The 21,259-nt window shown below is 37.8% G+C and overlaps 1 protein-coding gene, 1 long non-coding RNA gene and 1 pseudogene across 13 annotated transcripts in view; 2 read left to right on the top strand and 1 right to left on the bottom strand.

Moving 5' to 3' along the window:
* Positions 1-21,259, bottom strand: part of LOC138988912 (uncharacterized) — a 289,550-nt gene that overhangs the window by 35,027 nt on the left and 233,264 nt on the right. The gene's annotated exons all lie outside the window — the stretch shown is intronic.
* PTPRD (protein tyrosine phosphatase receptor type D) overlaps positions 1-21,259 on the top strand; it is a 572,219-nt gene that overhangs the window by 470,702 nt on the left and 80,258 nt on the right. The gene's annotated exons all lie outside the window — the stretch shown is intronic.
* LOC138988939 (basic immunoglobulin-like variable motif-containing protein pseudogene) lies at positions 1,190-6,762 on the top strand (annotated as a pseudogene).

The raw sequence follows: 21,259 nt of genomic DNA, 5'->3' as shown, positions 1-21,259 counted from the left end.
ATAAACAGAGATACATTTAGCATTATGAAGAGTTTGAGCAAAGTTTATACAAATAGGGCAGCACCAAACCTAGAGTGGTTAGAACACTCAGCAGGCAGCAGCTGGGGAGAGACATACTAACAAAAAGAGTGGAAGCAAAGTAAACAAATTATTGATGGGCTCTGGCTTAAAGCTTCAATGGCTGTGTGTGATTGGTTTTCCCTAGTATTTTGATTTCATAACCTTAAAGTACATAGTTTATTCACTCAGTCATGTCCAACTCTTTGCCACTCCATGGACTGTAGACTACCAGGCTCCTCTGTTCATAGGATTTTCCAGGCAAGAGTTTTGGGGTGGGTCGTCACTTCCTTCTCCAGAGGATCTTCACAACCTAGGAATTGAACCCAGGTCTCCCACATTGCAGGCAGATGCTTTACCGTCTGAGCCACCAGGGAAATCTTTAGAGGCTTAGATTTTGGTTTACTTATGTAGACTACCATGGGTTTAGAGCCACTCAATCTAATTTCCTCCTTGTTTAATTAACATTATCTATCCTCACATCCAAGAAATAAGTGCTGGTAGCATTGATGTATAACATTCTAGCTTTTTATACTGATTTATGTATCTATATCCATATCTGCAGTGTGTATATAAATTTACATATTTTAATAATTTGTTTTGTTTGTGCTTAGTTGCTCAGTTATGTCCAACTCCTTGCAACCCCATGGACTGTAGCCCACCATGCTCCTCTGTCCATGGGCATTCTCTAGGCTATAATACTGGAATGGGTTGCCATGTCCTCTTCCAGGGGATCTTCCCAATGTAGGGATTATTCCAGGCCTCCCACATTACAGGCAGATATTTTACCATCTGAGCCACCAGGGAAGTCCAAGAATTTTAATAATAGTACTGTTTTATAGTTTCTTTTTTTAAACTTAGTAAAAGTGGACATCTTTATGTCAATAGATATAGGACATTTCAATAGTTTCACACTTTTTAAAAATTCTGTAAGTAACCATCTATTATATATTAAAACTATTACCTATTTTTTTTCACTGTTGCAAAGGACTATATAATGACTTCCCTATACATTTGTCTAGTAGACAAACATGTTTTTCACTTTCAAGGCATTTAGGCAGAGTTTAGTGCCTGGTGGTCTCTAACGTCTAACCCTAGGAGATGATGAATCAGTGACTAGCTGAGTTTGAAGATGGTGCACGGTAAGATGAATCAGAGTCAATTGAGGAAGGCAAAGTGATCCTAAACTAAGCTTCCAGGTCATGAAATTCAGTACCTTTGATAAGGTCCCTTTACTCCAGAGCCAGATTCTTAGTTTTATAAACTTCCTATTGTTGACTTATTTCCAGGGACCTCACCTTCTTTAGTTGTGTGATTTTAACAGCCATGTCATCAAGCTGTGATGACTGGATGCCACCATCCTTCTGAGAGGACCAGAAAGTCATGATTGCCATCTTCTCTGATCCTCCATTTTCTATGCATCTATAACTTGATTTATCTACCCCTGACTTAGAACATACATTAACATGTTTTAAAATCTGCATTAACATACTTAAATTCTAATACTTTAAAAGATGTATTATTTGAGGATGTGATGGTGGAATTGAGTGATAGTCAAGCAACAGAGTAAACCTATGGTTCCATTTATAGAGCATAAAAAGGAAAGTACAGCTAATTATACCTGTTTTCATAATAGTTTAACAATATATGTTAGACACAAAAGATTAAAGGTTTGTATGGAATGATCAGTGTATAAAGTCAGTTCCTTAACTTCATTCTTTTCCTTCACAATTGAAGACACATCCATCAGGTTTATATACCATCAGGTTTCTCACTTCTGCCAGCCTGCCCCAATATGTATGTGTATATATATGTGTGTGTGTGTGTATATGTACACACACACATATAAAATTTGAATAGGCTAAATTGCTGGACTAGTAGAGAACAAGGTAAATATGTATTAAGAATCAAGTTCTGGTTGTTGTTTTTTTTTTTCCCATCTTCTGTGCAGTTTCATAAGAATCACTGGGTCAGTCCAGCCAGTTTCTATCATTCTGGTTTTCATATCCCACTCGTGTAAACATAGTAAATAAGTAGAGTAGCTCTTATTCTGTAGAAATTGCTGTGTTTACTTTTCCCACATGATAATTTGTATGTGAACTTAGTAAGCAGACTTGCCATCTGTCTATTGTCTCTCTTTCCATATATACGTACTTCCCTGGCTGTGATGGTTATAACACTGTATCATGAAGATCACCAAGATCCCAAGATGTAGATGTGGTTGTAGATGTGGATATGAAGTACTTAGAGCCTGCTCTAACCTTATAATTTATTCCTCAAAGTGAGAATGAACACAATAAGGGTGAAAGATAGTCCTATTGACAATTAAACTGGGGTAGCTGGTATAAACTGGGATAATAAGATGCCCCTAACTGAAACACATGTTTGTACATAAGTCAGTGGGTCGAAACACTTATCATTTCTTTTAGTGATAATTTTGCATCAGGTGTCTTAAACATTTTATTTTACTTGCTACTTTTGCATCTAAACAGATGTGTCAAAATTTACAAAGAGTGTTGAGAAATAAATGCATTCATCTTGTTAATTCAATACCAAAATCCAGTGCTCTTTTATTCATGGAAAAGAAATGCCACTGTGAATTACTCAGTTACATGCTGCACATCGATTGCATTTAGTAATTTTGTTTGTTACCTATAGACAATTCTCTTTATAAACATTGTAATTACTTTCTACCAATTCAATCAACTTTATCTCTTTAATCAGAGCAGTTAATACATTTCTAATAACATTTTATTGCCCCAAATAGTCTGAAAAATTTTAAATTCCTTTTGCTTTTCCAAATAATATCAGAAATCCTAGTCTGTGAATCATAAAATGATTCTCCATGAAGCTCTAGTCTGTGAGACCAACTATAATTGTCCATCCCCATTTTTTAAATTATTATTCAGTTTAATTTGAAGCAAGCAATAAACAGCTGAAACCTAAAACATTTGGTTTAAAGATATCATTTTTTTTTAATTTGGGCTTCTAATTCTTTAGATAGTAACACTATATCTTCTTTTTTGAACTCCTATTTGAAAGAGTCACTCAAAAAATAATCTTCCAGAGTCACATATATCAAGAGAAAAAAAATGTATCTGCGTACTTGAGATCACAAAGCTTTGTCCTACCGAGTGAAAAGAATCCAGTATTGTTGTTATTACTGTTTTTGTAATTTTGAAGCCACAGTACCTTTGGGTAAGTTACATGTACATGTAGAAGTAAATGCTATCCTCAGGAAAAAAACTAATTCAACCTCAAATATTTACTCACCTAATACTGCTGAATGTTTACTCTAAGTATGTGCTTGTATTTAGTTGCTCAGTCATGTCTGATTCTATATGACCCCATGGACTGTAGCCTGCCAGGCTCCTATGTTCACAGGGAGTCTTCAGGCAAGCATACTGGAGTGGGTTGCCATGCCCTCCTCCAGGGGATCTTTCCTATGCAGGGATCGAACCCAGGTGTCCTGTATTGCAGGCAGATTCTTTAACGTCTGAACTACCAGGGAGCCCTACTATAATTTATTCTTTATGCTTCTCTACATATCAACTGTAATAATGTAAATAAAGACATTATTAGTTGAGGTAATTTTCTATAACTATTTGTTACATAGTAAGTTATAGTCATAATTTCGTTTCAAATCTTTAGGCAGCATTTAAAGTTGTACAGTATTATCATTTATTTAAAGAAAAAAAACTAACTATATACAAAAAACACCTGACTGAAACACTTTTTGATGCCTCCAATGAGTGTGATATGTTTATAAATTATACATACTTCTACTCTTAAAGAGAAATACCCACATCCATTCATTAGTTAATAATGAGAGCCTTGAAAAGTCCCTATTTCAGTCCTTCGGACTCTGAACAGTGGCCTAAATGAGATGTACGTTTATAGGAAAAGACTTAGGAAGTTCTGTTAAATAATCAGGTGAAGAGAGAAAATGAAGGCACAAACATGATGCTTGGCTGACATTAACTGAGAAAAGGAACACAAAGCAAACAGGCCCAAGTACATGACGTGCCAAAGCTGGCTAGGGTCAAAGGGAAAGCAAGCAGCCTAGATTCTGAATCCTAGACTCTGCTCATTACCATACTTTCCACCCCTTCCTCACATTTCAGTTTGTAAAGTATCATTAGATTCAACAGAACTCACACTGTTTTCTTTGAAGCAAATACTCATTATGTCGATTGCAGCTCTCTGCTAATTGTGCATAATACAGTCCTTCACAACTATGTGAACATGGGTCTTTTTCAAATGGATACATATTAATTTACTGTTCCCAAAATGGAAAGAAAGCATATAAATGCATGAGAATTTTTAAAAGCAAGCTTTCATAAATGGCGCCATGCATTTGAAGTGATGAAAGGTGAAAACCTACAATAGAGAATACTCTACCTAGCGAGGCTCTCATTAAGACTTAATGGGGAAATCAAAGCTCTGCAGACAAGCAAAAGCTAAAATAATTCAGCACCATTAAACCAGCTTTAAAACAAATATTAAAGGAATTTCTCTAGGCAAAACAGAAATGGCCACAACTAGGATGAGAAAATTAGAAAAAGAAGAAGCTCACTAATAAAGGCATACATACAGTGAAAGTAGGAAATAATCCACACACAGAATAATTAGATGTGAAATATGATATCAAAAGCAGTAGTCATAAGCAGAAGAGAGTAGAAATGCAAAGTATTAAAAATGCATTTGAAATTAAGAAATCAGCAAAATAATTTTGTACACACACACATATACAGAGGGCTATAGAAAAACCTCATGGTAACCACAACCAATGTCTGTAATAGATACACACACAATCAAATGAAAAAGGAATCCAAACATAACACTAAAGATAGTCATTAAAGCACAAGAGAACAAAAGAACAAAAATCCAAAACAATTAACAAAATGACAGTAAGAATATACATATCAAATAATTACCTTCAGTGTACCTTAAATACAGACTTACACCATGATATATTAAAAGTTAAAGATATAGAAAGGATTCTAAAGGCAACATGAGAAAAACAGAATTAATAGCAAGGGAACCCCCATAAAGCTATTGACTGATTTCTCTAGAGAAATATTGCAATCTAGAAGGGAACAGCAAGGTATATTCAAACCCCTGAAAAAGAAAATCCTGCAACCTAGGATACTCAGCAAGATTATCACTTAGGAGAGAGAAAGAAATTCTCAATCAAAACCTAAAAGAATACAGCAGTACTGCTGCTGCTGCTGCCAAGTCGCCTCAGTCGTGTCCGACTCTGTGCGACCCCACAGACGGCAGCCCACCAGACTGTCCCGCCCTGGGATTCTCCAGGCAAGAACACTGGAGTGGGTTGCCATTGCCTTCTCCAATGCATGGAAGTGAAAAGTGAAAGTGAAGTCGCTCAGTCATGTCCAACTCTCAGCGACCCCATGGACTGCAGCCTTCCAGGCTCCTCCGTCCATGGATTTTCCAGGCAAGAGTACTGGAGTGGGGTGCCATTGCCTTCTCGGACAGCAGTACTAAACCTACCCAAAAAGAAATATTGAAAGGTATTGTCTAAATAAAAAAGCAGCAAGAATCTATAGGAAAGAGAAAATCACAGCTGGAAAGTAAATCATTTCAATAAGGCAGTACACAGAATTAAAATACATATATTGTGAAAGTGATGGTAACTATAATGAATAGCAAAAAGATATAAAAGAGGACAGTAAAAAAAAAATCATAAAATGTGGAGGAAGGGTGTGAGAAAATGTAGATTTTATTTCTAAAGAATGTGTTTGAGCTCATATGACTACCACTCTGAAGCAAATAAATGTAATAATGGGTTAACATACTTGAAAAACCACAGTAACCACAAATTATAAACAGACAATATGTTCACAAAAACCAAAGAGAAGAGAACACCAGCATAACAGAAAATCACCTAATCACAAAAGGAAAGGAAAAAAAAAAGGAAATATAAATTAACTGGAAAACCTTTTAAAGCAAATAGAGCATTCAGCAGAGGTCCCCTTGAGCCACAAGAAGTAGAATATTGGAACCTAATTGGAGAATCAAGTAGAAAACATCCTGGTATTCACTGTAAAAAAAAAAAAAAAAAAAAAGGTCAGATACTGTTACTGATTGAAACACTCAAAATCCAGAGTATATAGATCTCCTGCCCTTAGAGAGAGGGCTACACAGAGTATCCATGGAATCCTTCAGGCCAGAATACTGGAGTGGGTAGCCTTTCCCTTCAGGTGATCTTCCCAATCTAGGTCTTAGACATTGCAGGTGGATTCTTTACCAGCTGAGCCACAAGGGAAGCCCAAGAATACTGAAGTAGGTAGCCTATCCCTTCTCCAGCAGATCTTCCCAACCCAGGAATTGAACGGGGGTCTTCTGCATTGCAGGAAGATTGTTTACCAGCTGAGCTATCAGGGAAGCCCATAGAGAGGGGGCTACAGTATAGAAAAACAAAGAAGGTCGGGGAAAATTTGCATTGCATCATTGCATTCCAGAGACTTTGCTGGCAAAGATTTGGCCTTTGGGACTTTCCACTTGAAACCATTAGACAAGAATCACAGCCTTCAGCACATGCCCAGGATACTGTGAAATCTGAAACTGGGGACAGTATCTCCAAGAAGCAGCACAGGTGTTGCTTTCCATCAGGACTCGATGTGGAGAAAGATGTCCAGTATCCACGACCATGGTTACAGTGATTACAACAGGAATGAATGACCACTCTGGGTACACACAATGGGTGTTATACACGCAGCCTGGTCTATGCAGGACTGTGTTAAGGCAGTAAGAGATTTTAAGTCTACACTAAATAGGAACAGATCTTGTGGGACAAAACACAACCTTGTAGTTACTCAGTAAATAAGCTTGTATATGATTAGGATGGGTGATTTCAGACATGTAAACATTGAAGCACAATTTTTTGTCCTTTTAAAGTTAAGAGTACATTCTGGACAATTTCACAAAGTCCAGTAAAATTACCTACAAACAAACCAGACACAATTTCACTCAATAGCATCATGATTTGAAATACTTACGCATGCAGTGACTTCTTAGGACTTGACCCCCAGATATTTGTTGCCATTTTATTCCTAAGCTCAAAATGTAATGTACTAACTATCTACCCTTTAAAAAACTTGGGGATGTTGACTTCTAGTTTTTCTCTCATGGTTAAATCTCACTTAAAATGAATTAGTGAATCTCGAAATTCTTTTACTTGTAGTGATATCTTGCCTGATTCGTTTTGGTTTTTGTTTTTTCCTGATTGACTTTCTCAGGATTCTTAATAAAGAGGCAAAAGAGAAAAAATTCCAGTCACTGATCTTTCCTAGTGGTGTAAATGGGTGACTTAGTGTATCGATCAAGTGTTCTGGACTTTCCTGGTATGTTATTGTTAAATATTGACAAGAACTTTAGGTCTTGAAAAATTTCTGTAAGTCTACAATAATAAACCTTGTTTTAGGGATAATGGAATAAGTGGGCTTCCCTGGTGGCTCAGCACTAAAGAACCACCTGCAGTGTAGGAGACACAGGTTAGATCCCTGTGTTGGGAAGATCCCCTGGAAAAAGAATAGCAACCCACTCCAGTATTCTTCCCTGGGAAATCTCATGGACAGAAGAGCCTGGCTGGCTACAGTCCTTGGGGTGCTTAAATGTCAATGGGCTAAATGCTCCAATCGAAAGATAGAGTGGCAGTTTGAATAATAAAACAAGAGCCTACAATATGCTATTTACAAGACCACTTTAGGGCGAAGGACACACATAGATTGAAAGTGAGGGGATAGAAAGAAAAAGACATTTTACGCAAATGGAAATGACAAAAAAGCAAAGGTGGCAATATTACTATCAGACAAAATAGACTTTAAAACAAAGGCCATAGAAAAAGATAAAGAAGGACACTGTATATTGATAACAGGATCAATACAAGAAGAGGATATTACATTCATTAACATATAAGCACCCAATACAGGAGCACCTAAGTAGATAAGAAGAAATTGGCAGCAATACGGATATACCAGCAGACATTAACACCCCATTACATCAATGGACATATCATCCAGACAGAAAATCGGTCTGTCATTTATCTCAAGACATTTTTTAATTTCCTCTTTTTCATCGTTGATGCATTATTTTTGTTTTTTACTAGCATATTGTTCAGTCTCTATGTAATCACTGTTATTGCTCCTTTTTCTGTGGTTGATTTTTAGTTTCATGCCACTGTGGTCAGAAAAGATGTTTTAAATAATTTCTACCTTAAACTTGTTGTTGTTGTCATAGCAAACACCCTCTTCCAACACACAAAAGATGACTCTACACATCGACATCACCACATGGTCAATACTGAAATCAGGTTGATTATATTCATTGCAACCAAAGATGGAAAAGCTCTTTATAGTCAGCAGAAATAAGATGGGAGCTGACTGTGGCTCAGGTCATGAACTCCCTTTTGCCAAATTCAGACTTAAATTGAAGAAACTAGGGTAAACCACTAGACCATTCCAGTGTGACCTAAAAAACTCTTACAGTTATACAGTGGAAGTGACAGATTCAAGGTATTAGATCTGATAGACAGAGTGCCTGAAAAACTATGGATGGAAGTTCATAACATTGTACAGGAGGGAGTGATCAAGACCATCCCCAAGAAAACAAAATGCAAAAAGGCAAAATGGTTGTCTGAGAAGGACTTACCAATAACTGAGAAAAGAAGAGAAGCTAAAGGCAATGGAGAAAAGAAAAGATACGCATCCGAATGCAGAGTTCCAAAGAATAGCAAGGAGAGATTTAAAAAAGCCTTCCTCAGTGATCAATGCAAATAAATGGAGGAAAACAATAAAATGGGAAAGACTAGAGATCTCTTCAAGAAAATTAAAGGTATCAAGGGAACATTTCATGCAAAAATGGGCACAATAAAGGACAGAAATGGTATGAACCTAACAGAAGCAGAAGACAGAAAGAAGGAATGACAAGAATACACAGGACTATACAAAAAAAGATCTTTATGATCCATATAACCATGATGGGGTGATCACTCACCTAGGGCCAGACATCCTGGAGTGTGAAGTCAAGTGCATCACTACGAACAAAGAAAGTGGAGGTGATGGAATTCCAGTTGATCTATTTCAAATCCTAGAAGATGGTGCTGTGAAAGTGCTGCACTCAATATGCCAGCAAATTTAGAAAACTCAGCCGTGGACTGGAGTTTTGGACTGGAAAAGGTCAGTTTTCATTCTAATCCCAAAGAAAGGCAATCCCAAAAATATTCAAACTACCACACAACTACATCTCACACACCAGCCAAAGAAAGTGAGAGTAAAAGACGCTCAGTCGTGTCCGACTCTTTGCAACCCCATGGACTGTACAGTCCAAGGAATTCTCCAGGCCAGAATACTAGAGGGGTCAGCCTTTCCCTTCTCCAGGGGATCTCCCCAACCCAAGGATCAAATCCAGGTCTCCCACATTGCAGGTGGATTCTTTACCAGCTAAGCCACAAGAGATGCTCAAAATTCTCCAAGCGAGGCTTCAACAGTACATGAACCAAGAACTTCCAGATCTTCAAGCTGGATTTTAGAAAAGGAAGAGAAACCAGAGATCAAATTGCCAACATTCGTTGGATCATAGAAAAAAGCAAGAGAGATCTTAAAAACATCTTCTTCTGTTTTATCGACTATGCCAAAGCATTTGACTGTGGATCACAACAAACCATGGAAAATTCTTCAAGAGTTGGGAATACCATACCATGTTCCCTGTCTCCTGAGAAATCTGTATGCAGGTCAAGAAACAACAGTTAGAACTGGACATGGAACAACGGATTGGTTCCAAATTGGGAAAGGAGTATGTCAAGGCTGTATATGGTCACCCTGCTTCTATAACTTATATGCAGAGTACATCATGTGAAATGTCGAGCTGGATGAAGCACAAGCTGGAATCAAGATTGCCAGGAGAAATATCAATAACCTCAAATAGTCATATGACACCACTCTAATGGCAGAAAGCAAACAGGAACTAAGTGTCTCTTGATGAAAGAGAAGAGTGACAAAGTGGGCTAAAAACTCAACATTCAAAAAATGAAGACCATGGTCCCATCACTCAATGCCAAATAGAGGGGGAAACAATGGAAACAGTGACAGACTTTCTTTTCTTGGTTTCCAAAATCACTGTAGATGGTGACTGCAGCCATGAAATTAATAGACACTTGCTCTTGTGGAGAGAAGCTATGACAAACCTAGACAGCATATTAAAAAGCAGAGACATTACTTTGCCAACAAAGGTCCACTAGTCAAAGCTATGGTTTTTGCAATAGTCATGTATTGATGTGAGAGTTGGACCATAAAGAAAGCTGAACGCCAAAGAGTTGATGTTTTTGAACTGTGGTGTTGAAGAAGACACTTGAGAGTCCCTTGGACTACAAGAGATCAAACCAGTCCATCCTAAAGGAATCAATCCTGAACTTATTGGAACAACTGATGCTGAAGCTGAAGCTCTAATACTTTGGTCACCTCATGCAAAGAACCAACTCATTGGAAAAGACCCTGATGCTGGGTAAGTTGAAGGCAGGAGAAGGGGATAACAGAAGATGAGATGGTTGGATGGCATCACTGACTCAATGGACATGAGTTTGAGCAGACTTTGGGGGTTTGTGATGGACAGAGAAGCCTAGCATGCTATTATTCATGGTGTCTCAGTCAGACACAGATGACTGAACTGACCTTGTCTCCTAGTTTGTGGTCTCTCCTAGAGAATATTCCATGTCCACTGGGCAACAGAGGCCCTAAATAACGCAATAGAGCAGCTTGACATAATTGATATTTTCAGGACCCTGCATCCAAAAAAGTAAAAATAAAATACATATTATTTTCAAGTGGACATGGAACATTCTCTAGGAGAGACCATATAGTAGGACACAAAATAAGCCACAACAAATTTTAGAAATTATTTCAAATATCTTCTGACCACAGTGGCATGAAACTAGAAATTAACCACAGAAAAAGGAGAAAAAAGAATGATTACATAGAGACTGAACAATATTCTACTAAAAGAAACAAACAAAAAATAGTGGGTCAATGATGAAAAAGAGGAAATTAAAAATACATATCTTGAGACAGATGGCAGTGAAAACACAAGACAGAGTCTATAGGAGGCAGCAGAAGCAATCCTTAGGGGGAAGTTCACAGCTACAGCACTGCCCCCAAAAAAAAAAAAAAACAAATAAAACTGCCCTACCACCAAAAAAAAATTAGAAAAAAGTAACAACCTAAAGTCAGCAGAAGGAAGGAAACAATAAAGATCAGAGAGAAAATAAATAAAGTGTTTTTTTTTTTTTAATGGGAAAAAGTCAATAAAATCAAGAACTATTTGAAAGGTTAAACAAAATCAACAAATCTCTGTCTAGACTCACCAAGAAGAAAAGAGGGAGGACCCAAATAAGCAAAAATAAGAAAGAGGAGGAATAACAACCAATGACATAGAAACACAAAAACCATAAGAGAAAACCATGAGCAATTAAATACCAATTGGACGAGCTAGACTGGACAAGTTTCTAGAAATATACAGCCCACCTAAAACTGAATCAAGAGGAAAGATAATTTGAACAAACTTACCACTAGAAGTGAAATAGAATCTATAATTTAAAAGAAACTCAGCAAACAGAAGTCCAGGACTAGATGGCTTCAATAAGGAGTTGTATCCAACAGACATAGAAGAACTTATACTTATCCTTCTCAAACTCTTCCAAAAGAGTGCAGAGGAAGGAACACTCCCAAAGTCATTCTATGAAGCCACCATCACCCAACTCGATACCAAAACCAAAGATACTACCAAAAGAAAAAGTTATTGACTAATTTCTCTGGTGAATATAGATGCCAAAAAAAAAAAAATCTCAACAAATTATTAGCAAACTGAAACCAAAAACACATGAAAAAGATCATATACCACGATCAAGTTGGAGTCATCCTAGGATCACAGGAATGGTTCAACATACATCAATCAAGCAATAGGATATTCAACATCAATTAAACACAAAACCATATAATCATTTCAATAGACACAGAAAAAGCATTTGATAAAATACAACATTCATTCATGGTAAAACTCTCACCAAAGTGGTAATAGAGGGAGCATATCTCAACACAATAGAAGCTATTTACAACAAACCCACAGCTAACATAGTATTCAATGGTGAAAAACTTAAACGCTTTCTGCTATAATCCGGAACAAGACAAGGATGCCCACTCTTCCCATTTTTATTCAACATAGTATTGACAGTTCTAACCACAGTAATCAGACAAGGAAAAGAAATAATAGGTATCCAAGTTGGAAGGGAGGAGGTAAACTTGTCATTATATGTCAACAGTAGGATAATATATGTAGAAAATCCTAAAACCTCAACACAAAAAATACTAGAATTGATCAATAGACTTAGCAAGGTAGCAGGATATACCTTAGCAAGGTATTCTGCTACCTTAGCAAGGCAGAATAACATACAGAAATTGGCTACATTTCTTTACATTAACAATGAAATATCAGAAAGGGAAAGTTAAAAAAAGATCCCTTTTAAAAAACAAAATAAAATACTTAGGAATAATCCTGACCAAAGAGATAAAAGGCTTATATACTGAGAACTATAAACACTGATAAAGGAAATTAACAATGATTCAAAGAAATGGAAAAATATACCATGATGTTGGATTGGAAGAATTAATATTGTTAATAATGGTCATACTACCCAAAGCAATCTACAGATTTAGTATGATCCCTAAATTACCCATGACATTTTTCACAGAGCTAGAATAAATAATTCTAAAATTTATATGGAACCGTAAAATACCCAGAATTACCAAAGCAGTCCTGAGGGAAAAGAACAAAATTGAGGGCATAATCCTGCCAGACTTAAAAGAATACTACAAAGCTACAGTAACCAAAATGGTGGTATCGGCTCACAAATGACAGGTGGATCAATGGAGCAGAGTAGAGAAATCAGAAATAAACTCACACACCTATAATCAATTAAATTTCAGCAAAGAAGGAAAGAATACTCAATGGGAAAAAGAGTCTCTTCAGCAAGTGGTATTGGGAAAGCTGGACAGCTACACATAAATCAGTGAAGTTAGAACATACCCTGACATCATACACAGAAGACATGACATAACTCCTAAGAGAGAACATAATCAAACATTCTAAAATAAATCTTGGCAATATTTTCTTTGTTCAGTCTCCCAAAGCAATAGAAATAAAAATAAACAAATGGGACCTAATCAAACTTGTCATCTTTGGCCCAGCAAAGGAAACCATAAACAAAATGGAAAGACAGCCTATGGACTGGGAGACGAAATTTATAAGTCATGCAACCAATAAGGATTTAATTTCCAAAATATACAACAGTTCATACAACTCCATAGCAACAATAATCAACCCAATAGAAAAATGAGCAGAAGACCAAACAGACATTTCTCCAAAGAAGACATACATATGGCCAAGGTGAAAAGATGCTTGGCATTATTAGACAAATACAAATCTAAACTAAAATGCAGTATCACCTCACACCAATCAGAATGGCCATATCATTAAAAAGCCTACAAATAATACATGCTGGAGAGGGTGTGAAGAAAAGGGTACTCCCCTACACTGTTGATAGGAATGTAAATTGGTATATAGCAGTATAGACATTTCTTTAAAAGCTAAAAAAAAAAAAAAAAGCTGCTATATGATCCAGCAATCCCACTCCTGGGCATATATCTGGAAAAAAACTACTTGGAAAGATACCTGCACCCCAGTGTTCATAATGGCACTATTTACAATAGCCAAGACATGGATGCAACCTAAATGTTCATCAACAGATAAGTAGATAAAGATGATGTGGTGTGCGCGTATATATATATACACACACACACACACACACACATACAAACATACAATGGGATACTACTCAGCCATAAAAATGAGAATGTAATAATGCCATTTGCAGCATCACGTGTAGACCTAGAAGTTATCATACTAAATAAAGTGAGTTAGACAAAGACAAATATGACATCATTTACATGTGGAATCTAAAATATGATACAAATGAACTTCTTTACAAAACAAAAACTGAATAGGAACTGAATCTGGAAAAAGAATATACCCATGTATAACTGAATCACTTTGATATATACCTGACACATTTTAAATCAACTATATTTCAAGTTTAAAAAAGAAAAACATGCCCAAAAGAGAATTAAATTAAAAAATTTTAAAAGGCTTCATTGCAAAAATATATAGTCAAGGGCATATTCTTCTTCTAAACCTAAATAAATAAATAAAAACTTGAGAATATCTGGGGGCAAACCACAGTGAAGACCAAATGAACCTATTGATGGGGAACTATGTGGAAAGATAGTATTTTTCTGAAGGTTAAGGTCAATGAAAGTTCATCTCCCTGTATAAAGGATACTTAGTCTGACCCATAGTTTGGCTAGACAAGTAGCTGTTTTTTTAGTTCTATATAATTAAATGTTGTTAGTTTCAAAACTTACAAAAACAGGATGTATCTTTTTTGTGGTTTCTCTTTTGAGTTTCTAAAGGGAATATTTTGAGGTTTTCTCTTGGTGGAATGAAAAATGGAACACAGAGCGACTTGTATGGTGTTCTGCACATGTGAATTATATTTTTCTTCTGGATAGAGAAATTGAAATTTTAAACCGTATTTAAGAGCTTTGCTGTAAAATGACTTCAGCTTTGTCAAAAAAGGTCACTCTCATATCAAGATGTAATTTTACTCAATGACTGTAATCCGATTTGCAAATTTATGAGCACGTTCTTGTTTTGAATTTAAAATTATAAATACAGATCAGAAGCACTACAGAAACTTTTGTTCCTAGATTTTCCATTGTGTTTCAGGAGAAGAGTTGAAAGGCATGTGTGAAACAGTCCAGAAGCCTTTTCCAGCTTGGCCAGAGACGACACATATCATGGTGGCTAGTCACTTAGATGAGGGCAGGGGAAGGGGGCGGGGTGCAGAATACCTCGGCTCCAAATCTAAGTTCTCTCCCTAGTAGCTGTCTGAAGCTGAGAAAGTAATTTAACTTCTCTACACCTTAGTTTTCTCATCAACAGAACTGTGATAATGATGGAAACTACTTCCAGAGTCTTTGTGAAGATAAAATGATGGGAGATAGGTAAAGCACAAAGAAATGTAAATGAAAACTAAATGTTCCATTCCATAAGTGTTAGTTACAGTATAAAATACTTATATATTTTAATTCTAACTTTTCATCAAGAACACAGGGGAAAATGGTAAATCCATAAGTTAAAGGTAGCTTTTATCTCCACTTATATTTTTCTCTTATCTATTTTAAGGTGAAGTTACAGTTGATTAAAGAAAAAATTAGAAATTTCAGACCATCAAGTTAAAGACTGTATAGATTCAAAGTATTTGATATTAGCAAGTGTTTATTTGGGGTTTTCCCTTCTCTAAGTTACAAGGAGATTTTCCTTTTATTTTGTCACTTTTTCTCAGTATGGTTAAGCCATTGAGTTGAAGATGGCTAGCCATCTTCTGTTAGATTCAGTCAAAAACTGTTGAGATCCTCAAAAACTGTTGAGTGTCCTGACACTCACAGGAGTTTCCTAGGTCTCCTGGTCACTCTGCCAGTTGTTGGGCTGCACCCGGCAGGCCTGCCAGACCTGCGCTTGCCCAGCCTCAAGACCAAAGAAAGAGCCCAGAGTCAGTGACAGAGACATCAGTGGTTTGATGAATGGAGGACTTACATGTCTGAAGGGGCCTGTGTAATGTACCAAGTGTGCAGACAGAGAGGCACTGCAGAATGGTTTGGCATCTTGGTAAAGCTTTAAATACCACATAGGGTTCATCTAGCACACCTTGAAGGGCCATACTGATTGGAGAAACAAAAGTAAATATTATGAAATAGCATTGTTGTTTATAAATTATGTGACAATGTAATATCCACATTTCATGCAAATTACTTAAAAGTCCGTTAATCAGCTTTGGGTTGAATACATCTACCTTTCTTCTTCCAACTTGCAAAATTCTTAGGGGAGGATGAGGATGACCTGGTCAAGATTTGAGTTCAAGAGGGTAGAATTTTGGACTGAGTACCAAGAAGGAGGTGGATCCCACTCAATGTCTGGATAAACAGACACAGAAGGATAAGTGGAAATATCGGAGAATCAAAACCAAATACTCAGGAAATAAATCTAAATACAGCAAGAAATGACTGGATCCATTAGGAACATTAGGAACAAGGGTGCTTATTTCAGATTGTTTTGAATAATATTAGGGAGACCTCAGCCTAATTTTATAGTAGGTAGGTGTGTGGTCATGATGGATTAGCCAAGATGTAACTCCTATATCACTTAAGACCGGTGTTGCTCCTTGTCCATGTGGCCATTTCATTCTTCCTTGGTAAGATCTCAACAAGAGAAGCCAGAAAACAAAGAAGCAAAACAATGGTGTCATCATTTAGCACTAAGGAGAGCCTGAACATTGGGTTTTGAATATTGGAGTCCTATTCATCCATGATAGGAGAAGGCAATGGCACCCCACTCTAGTACTCTTGCCTGGAAAATCCCATGACGGAGGAGCCTGGTAGGCTGCAGTCCATGGGGTTGCTAAGAGTCGGGCACGACTGAGCGACTTCACTTTCACGCATTGGAGAAGGCAATGGCAACCCACTCCAGTGTTCTTGCCTGGAGAATCCCAGGGACAGGGGAGCCTGGTGGGCTGCCATCTCTGGGGTCGCACAGAGTCAGACAGGACTGAAGTGACTTAGCAGCAGCAGCAGCAGCAGCAGCAGCATCCATGATATATTTGCTTCATTAACATGGATAATTGAAATTTTGATTTTCCTCAATGTTTTTAGTATAAAATCTCTTCTTATACTTCATCTACTTTCAGTAGTTATGCTTTTTTACTGAGTTTACTGCTCTCAGCATCCTGACAAGCTCCAAAATAATGACCTAGGCTGTGTATTGCTGAACGTTCAGTCAGACAGACAGATACAGATGGATGAGTGTGTGTTGCACAAAGACAAGTCAGCATTATTTAATCAATGTTTGTTTGATCCGTGTAAAATGAGTATAAATGTAAGCCGCATCCCATCTGCTTTATCATCCATGTGAAGCCAGCCTCATTTTTAAAACTTGATCTCTTATGTAATTGCCCCAGAATGACACTGTTGGGCTGCACCCGGCACCTGCCTACAAGGCCTATACTCGCCCCACTTCAACACCAAAGAGAAAGCCCAGAGTCAACAACAGAGATATCACTGAATTTATATACACACTTAATTTCTTTTAATCCAGTTAAACAGCTCATCCACAAACCAATCCTGACCATGCCCTTTAGAGGCAGAGACCCATTTCTAAGGTACACACAGATATATATCTATATAGAAACAGATTTCACAGGTTTCCAGCCAGAGTTTAAAAAGGCCTCTTTACTTTTATTTTTTCTTCACTCTCAGGGATCAGATGATTAAAGTTCCTGTGAACCCAGGTCCATTATTTAATATCAAAGGAAAAAGAAGAGAAATACCAATTCCTTCTAGAAAGCTAACTTCCTCTTAACGCATACACAAAAACCAGTTTATAATGTCAAAAGAATCCCACTTTGGACATTTTCAGGGATTTTTTTGTTGTTTTTCGGTTTCTAAGTAACCAGTTCACTTTAAATAAATAGCAGTAATAGACAATAATATGTATCATTCACTCACTTTCACATGGCTCACTTTTGAGAGGAACTCCAATCAACACTTAAAGTTAACCTTCAACTAGGCTGTTAGCTCAGCCTCCTCAACTTTCTGAACACAAAAAAAACAACAGCCAGCCCACAGCCACCCGCCACTTTTATCCCACTGTAATAGGAGCCGACATCTCCCCAACAGCCTTAGGGTGTCTGTGAGTTCTCTGTACTCTCTTCGTGGCCCCCATTCGTCAACAACTACCACAGGGCCCCACAGACAGGTGGATGGCCACCCCAGAATCACCCCTGCAACTTTCAGGCTCCCCATTAGTGGACAGCCACCCCAGGACCATATCGGCAACTTTCAGGCCCCACATATCAGAAGATGGGCCCACAGCTTCCCATTCCCAGGCCTTCCTTCCAGCATCCTGGTACTCATAGGAGTTTCCACAGTCTCCTGGTCACTCTGTCAGTTGTTGGGCTTCACCCCGCAGGGCCGCCAGACCTGTGCTTGCCCAGCCTCAAGACTGAAAAAAGAGCCTGGAGTTGGCAACAGAGACATCAGTGGTTTAATGAATGGGGGGACTTACATGTCTGAAGCAGGGTCCTGGAGCAACACCCCACTGAGTGCAGACAGCAGACAGTAATGGGCAGAACATGGCAGCAGCCTTCACGATGGGGGAGGGGATGGTAACTAGTTACAGGTGAACTGACTTCAGGTTGCCAGGGAAACTAGCAGAGGGGGCAGGCCCCTAACCTTCTCTCTGATAAACCATCAGGTGGAGATGCTTTTATCTGAAGATTAGAACAATCATTGGCTGCAGCCTGGGGCAAGCATGTAGGAAGGTCAGACTCTGAATAGGGGTAGATGAAGCAGGCATTGGTGGATCAGGGAATATATAGAGAGCAAGAGAACAGGCATCTTGAGTGGCCTGGTCATAAATGCAGGATGATCAGTTAGAAATATTTGGACTGATAAGATAAAGGATGGGCTTCTTTACTTTGCAGTGGCTTTCTAGATAGTGAAGTGGCGCCATGGATTAGGAATTACCAGCTGTTAATAATCAGTGGATTTTGAAATCACCCAAACCTGGGTTACAGGGTTAACGTATGGAATTTCACCATGTGACCAAACTAGTTAACAACCAAAACGCCTGCCGCAGAGAAGTCCCTCAGTAAAATTGATTGAATTAGTCTTTCTTTACTTCCATTTCCTTATCTTCGTAATGGAGAAAAAAATAATACTAAACCTCGTAAAACGTGTGAAATTTAAACAGGGTACTGCATGGAAAAGCATAATCACCTGGCAGGTATTACTATCATTATCCTGTTGCCTACAAGTCTTCATCTCATGGGTCGCACTATAAGCCTAAATATATTGACATACATGATATACAACTTATGTTTCCATTACCAAGTTGTATACTTTACAGAGCCTTGACTGTGTGGATCACAACAAATTGTGGGAAATTCTTCAAGAGATGGGAATACCAGACCACCTGACCTGCCTCCTGAGAAATCTGTATGCAGGTCAAGAAGCAACAGTTAGAACTGTACATGGAACAACAAACTGGTTTCAAATTGGGAAAGGAGTACGTCAAGGCTGTATATTGTCACCCTGCTTATTTAACTTATATGCAGAGTACATCATACAAAATACCAGGCTGGATAAAGCACAATCTGGAATTAAGATTTCTGGGAGAAATATCAATAACCTCAGATATGCAGATGGCACCACCATTATGGCAGAAAATGAAGAAGAACTAAAGAGCCTCTTGATGCAAGTGGAAGAGGAGAGTGAAAAAGCTGGCTTAAAACTCAACATTCAGAAAACTAAGATCATGGCATCTGGTCCCATCACTTCATGGCAAATGGATGGGGAAACAATGGAAATAGTGAGAGACTTTATTTTCTCGGGCTCCAAAATCACTGCAGATGGTGACTGCAGCCATGAAATTAAAAGATGCTCACTCCTTGGAAGAAAAGTTATGACCAACCTAGACAGCATATTAAAAGTCAGAGACATTACTTTGCCAATAAAGGTCCATCTAGTTAAAGCTATGGTTTTTCCAGTAGTCATATATAGATGTGAGAGTTGAACTATAAAGAAAGCTGAGCACTGAAGAATTGATGCTTTTGAACTGTGGTGTAGAAGGCTCTTGAGAGTCTCTTGGACTGCAAAGAGATCCAACCAGTCCATCCTAAAGGAAATCAGTCTTGCATATTCATTGGAAGGAGTGATGTTGAAGCTGAAACTCCAATACTTTGGCTACCTAATGCGAAGAACTGATTCATTTGAAAAGACCCTGATGCTGGGAAAGATTTAAGGCAGGAGAAGAAGGGGACGACAGAGGATGAGATGGTTGGATGGCATCTCTGACTCGATGGACATGAGTTTGAGTAAGCTCCGGGATTTGGTGATGGACAGGGAAGCTTGGCATGCTGCAGTCCATGGGGTTGCAAAGAGTCGGATATGACTGAGCTACTGAACTGACTTAACTGACTATGTAGTTAACAAATGAATCATGTTGAGGGCTGAAAAGATGTGGCAAGAGTGTAAATGACCGTGAATTCACAGTGTCTTTGAGTTAATAGATGCATTTTCACTGGTCTAATTAAATGCATGCCATTTACACATATGAATGACCATAATCTGAGTAACAAGGCCATCAGAGGGAGGTAATGTCTTCCACCAAAGGAATGTCTCTGTATCAGTGAGTTTAAGAACTTCGTGGAATATTTCTGAGAATACTGTGTAAAAAGCTTATGTACTCAGAAATGCTCATTAGTGTAAAGTGGAATATCAGTGGTAGTTGTACCTTCACGATCACATTCTTAATTACTAATTCATATGATAATGAACATTAAAGTATTAAACTAATTAATACATTGCACATTGCAGTCTCCAAAGTCTGTTCTCTAACATCCATGCTATAAGAAAGAATTACTCCATGATTTTTCTTTATGAACTTTTCTCAGCAACATTTTTTTTAAATTGTTGAACCATTTATTGAGCCATCTTTGTAGATACAAATATGACTAAATGTGTCTAGGTAGGATGGTGGCTAAAGGACTTCAGAGTTTTAGCCAAAGGCCACCCAGAGTCTGTGGAGAGTTTTAAACACAGTCCTAACCTATTCAGAGCTGTGGTTTAGAATGTCTACTTCAGTATAAAGAATGGATTAGAGTGAGAGTTTAGAGAAGACATCAGCTACTGAAGGACTGTCATTTAGGGAATGGTAGACTTGGGATGGAGTTGAGAAGTTTTTAAGACAGGGCTTGGTCACTAAATGGAGCTGCTTTGTATGGAGAAGGCACAGGGTTGGGGCATCTGAATGCTTCAACTTCCCTTAACTCACAGCATACTCGGAAAGGAGTACATTCTGCAGGGAAGTTAATGAGGTTCTCTGGAAGAACAAACTAGAAGGACCCCTAATCACTTTATTCTTTAGACTTTTAAGACATGGATAATTATTTTGCTGAATACTGTTCATTGATTGACTAGTGTATATACGGATTAGCACAGGCTAAGAAAGGAAAGGG

Source organism: Bos mutus, chromosome 8 (assembly GCF_027580195.1).
Source record: "Bos mutus isolate GX-2022 chromosome 8, NWIPB_WYAK_1.1, whole genome shotgun sequence".
In the NCBI taxonomy this organism is placed as follows: Eukaryota; Metazoa; Chordata; class Mammalia; order Artiodactyla; family Bovidae; genus Bos; species Bos mutus.
The sequence above is the reverse complement of the archived record's forward strand: the minus strand, read 5'-3'. Positions and strand labels throughout refer to the sequence as shown.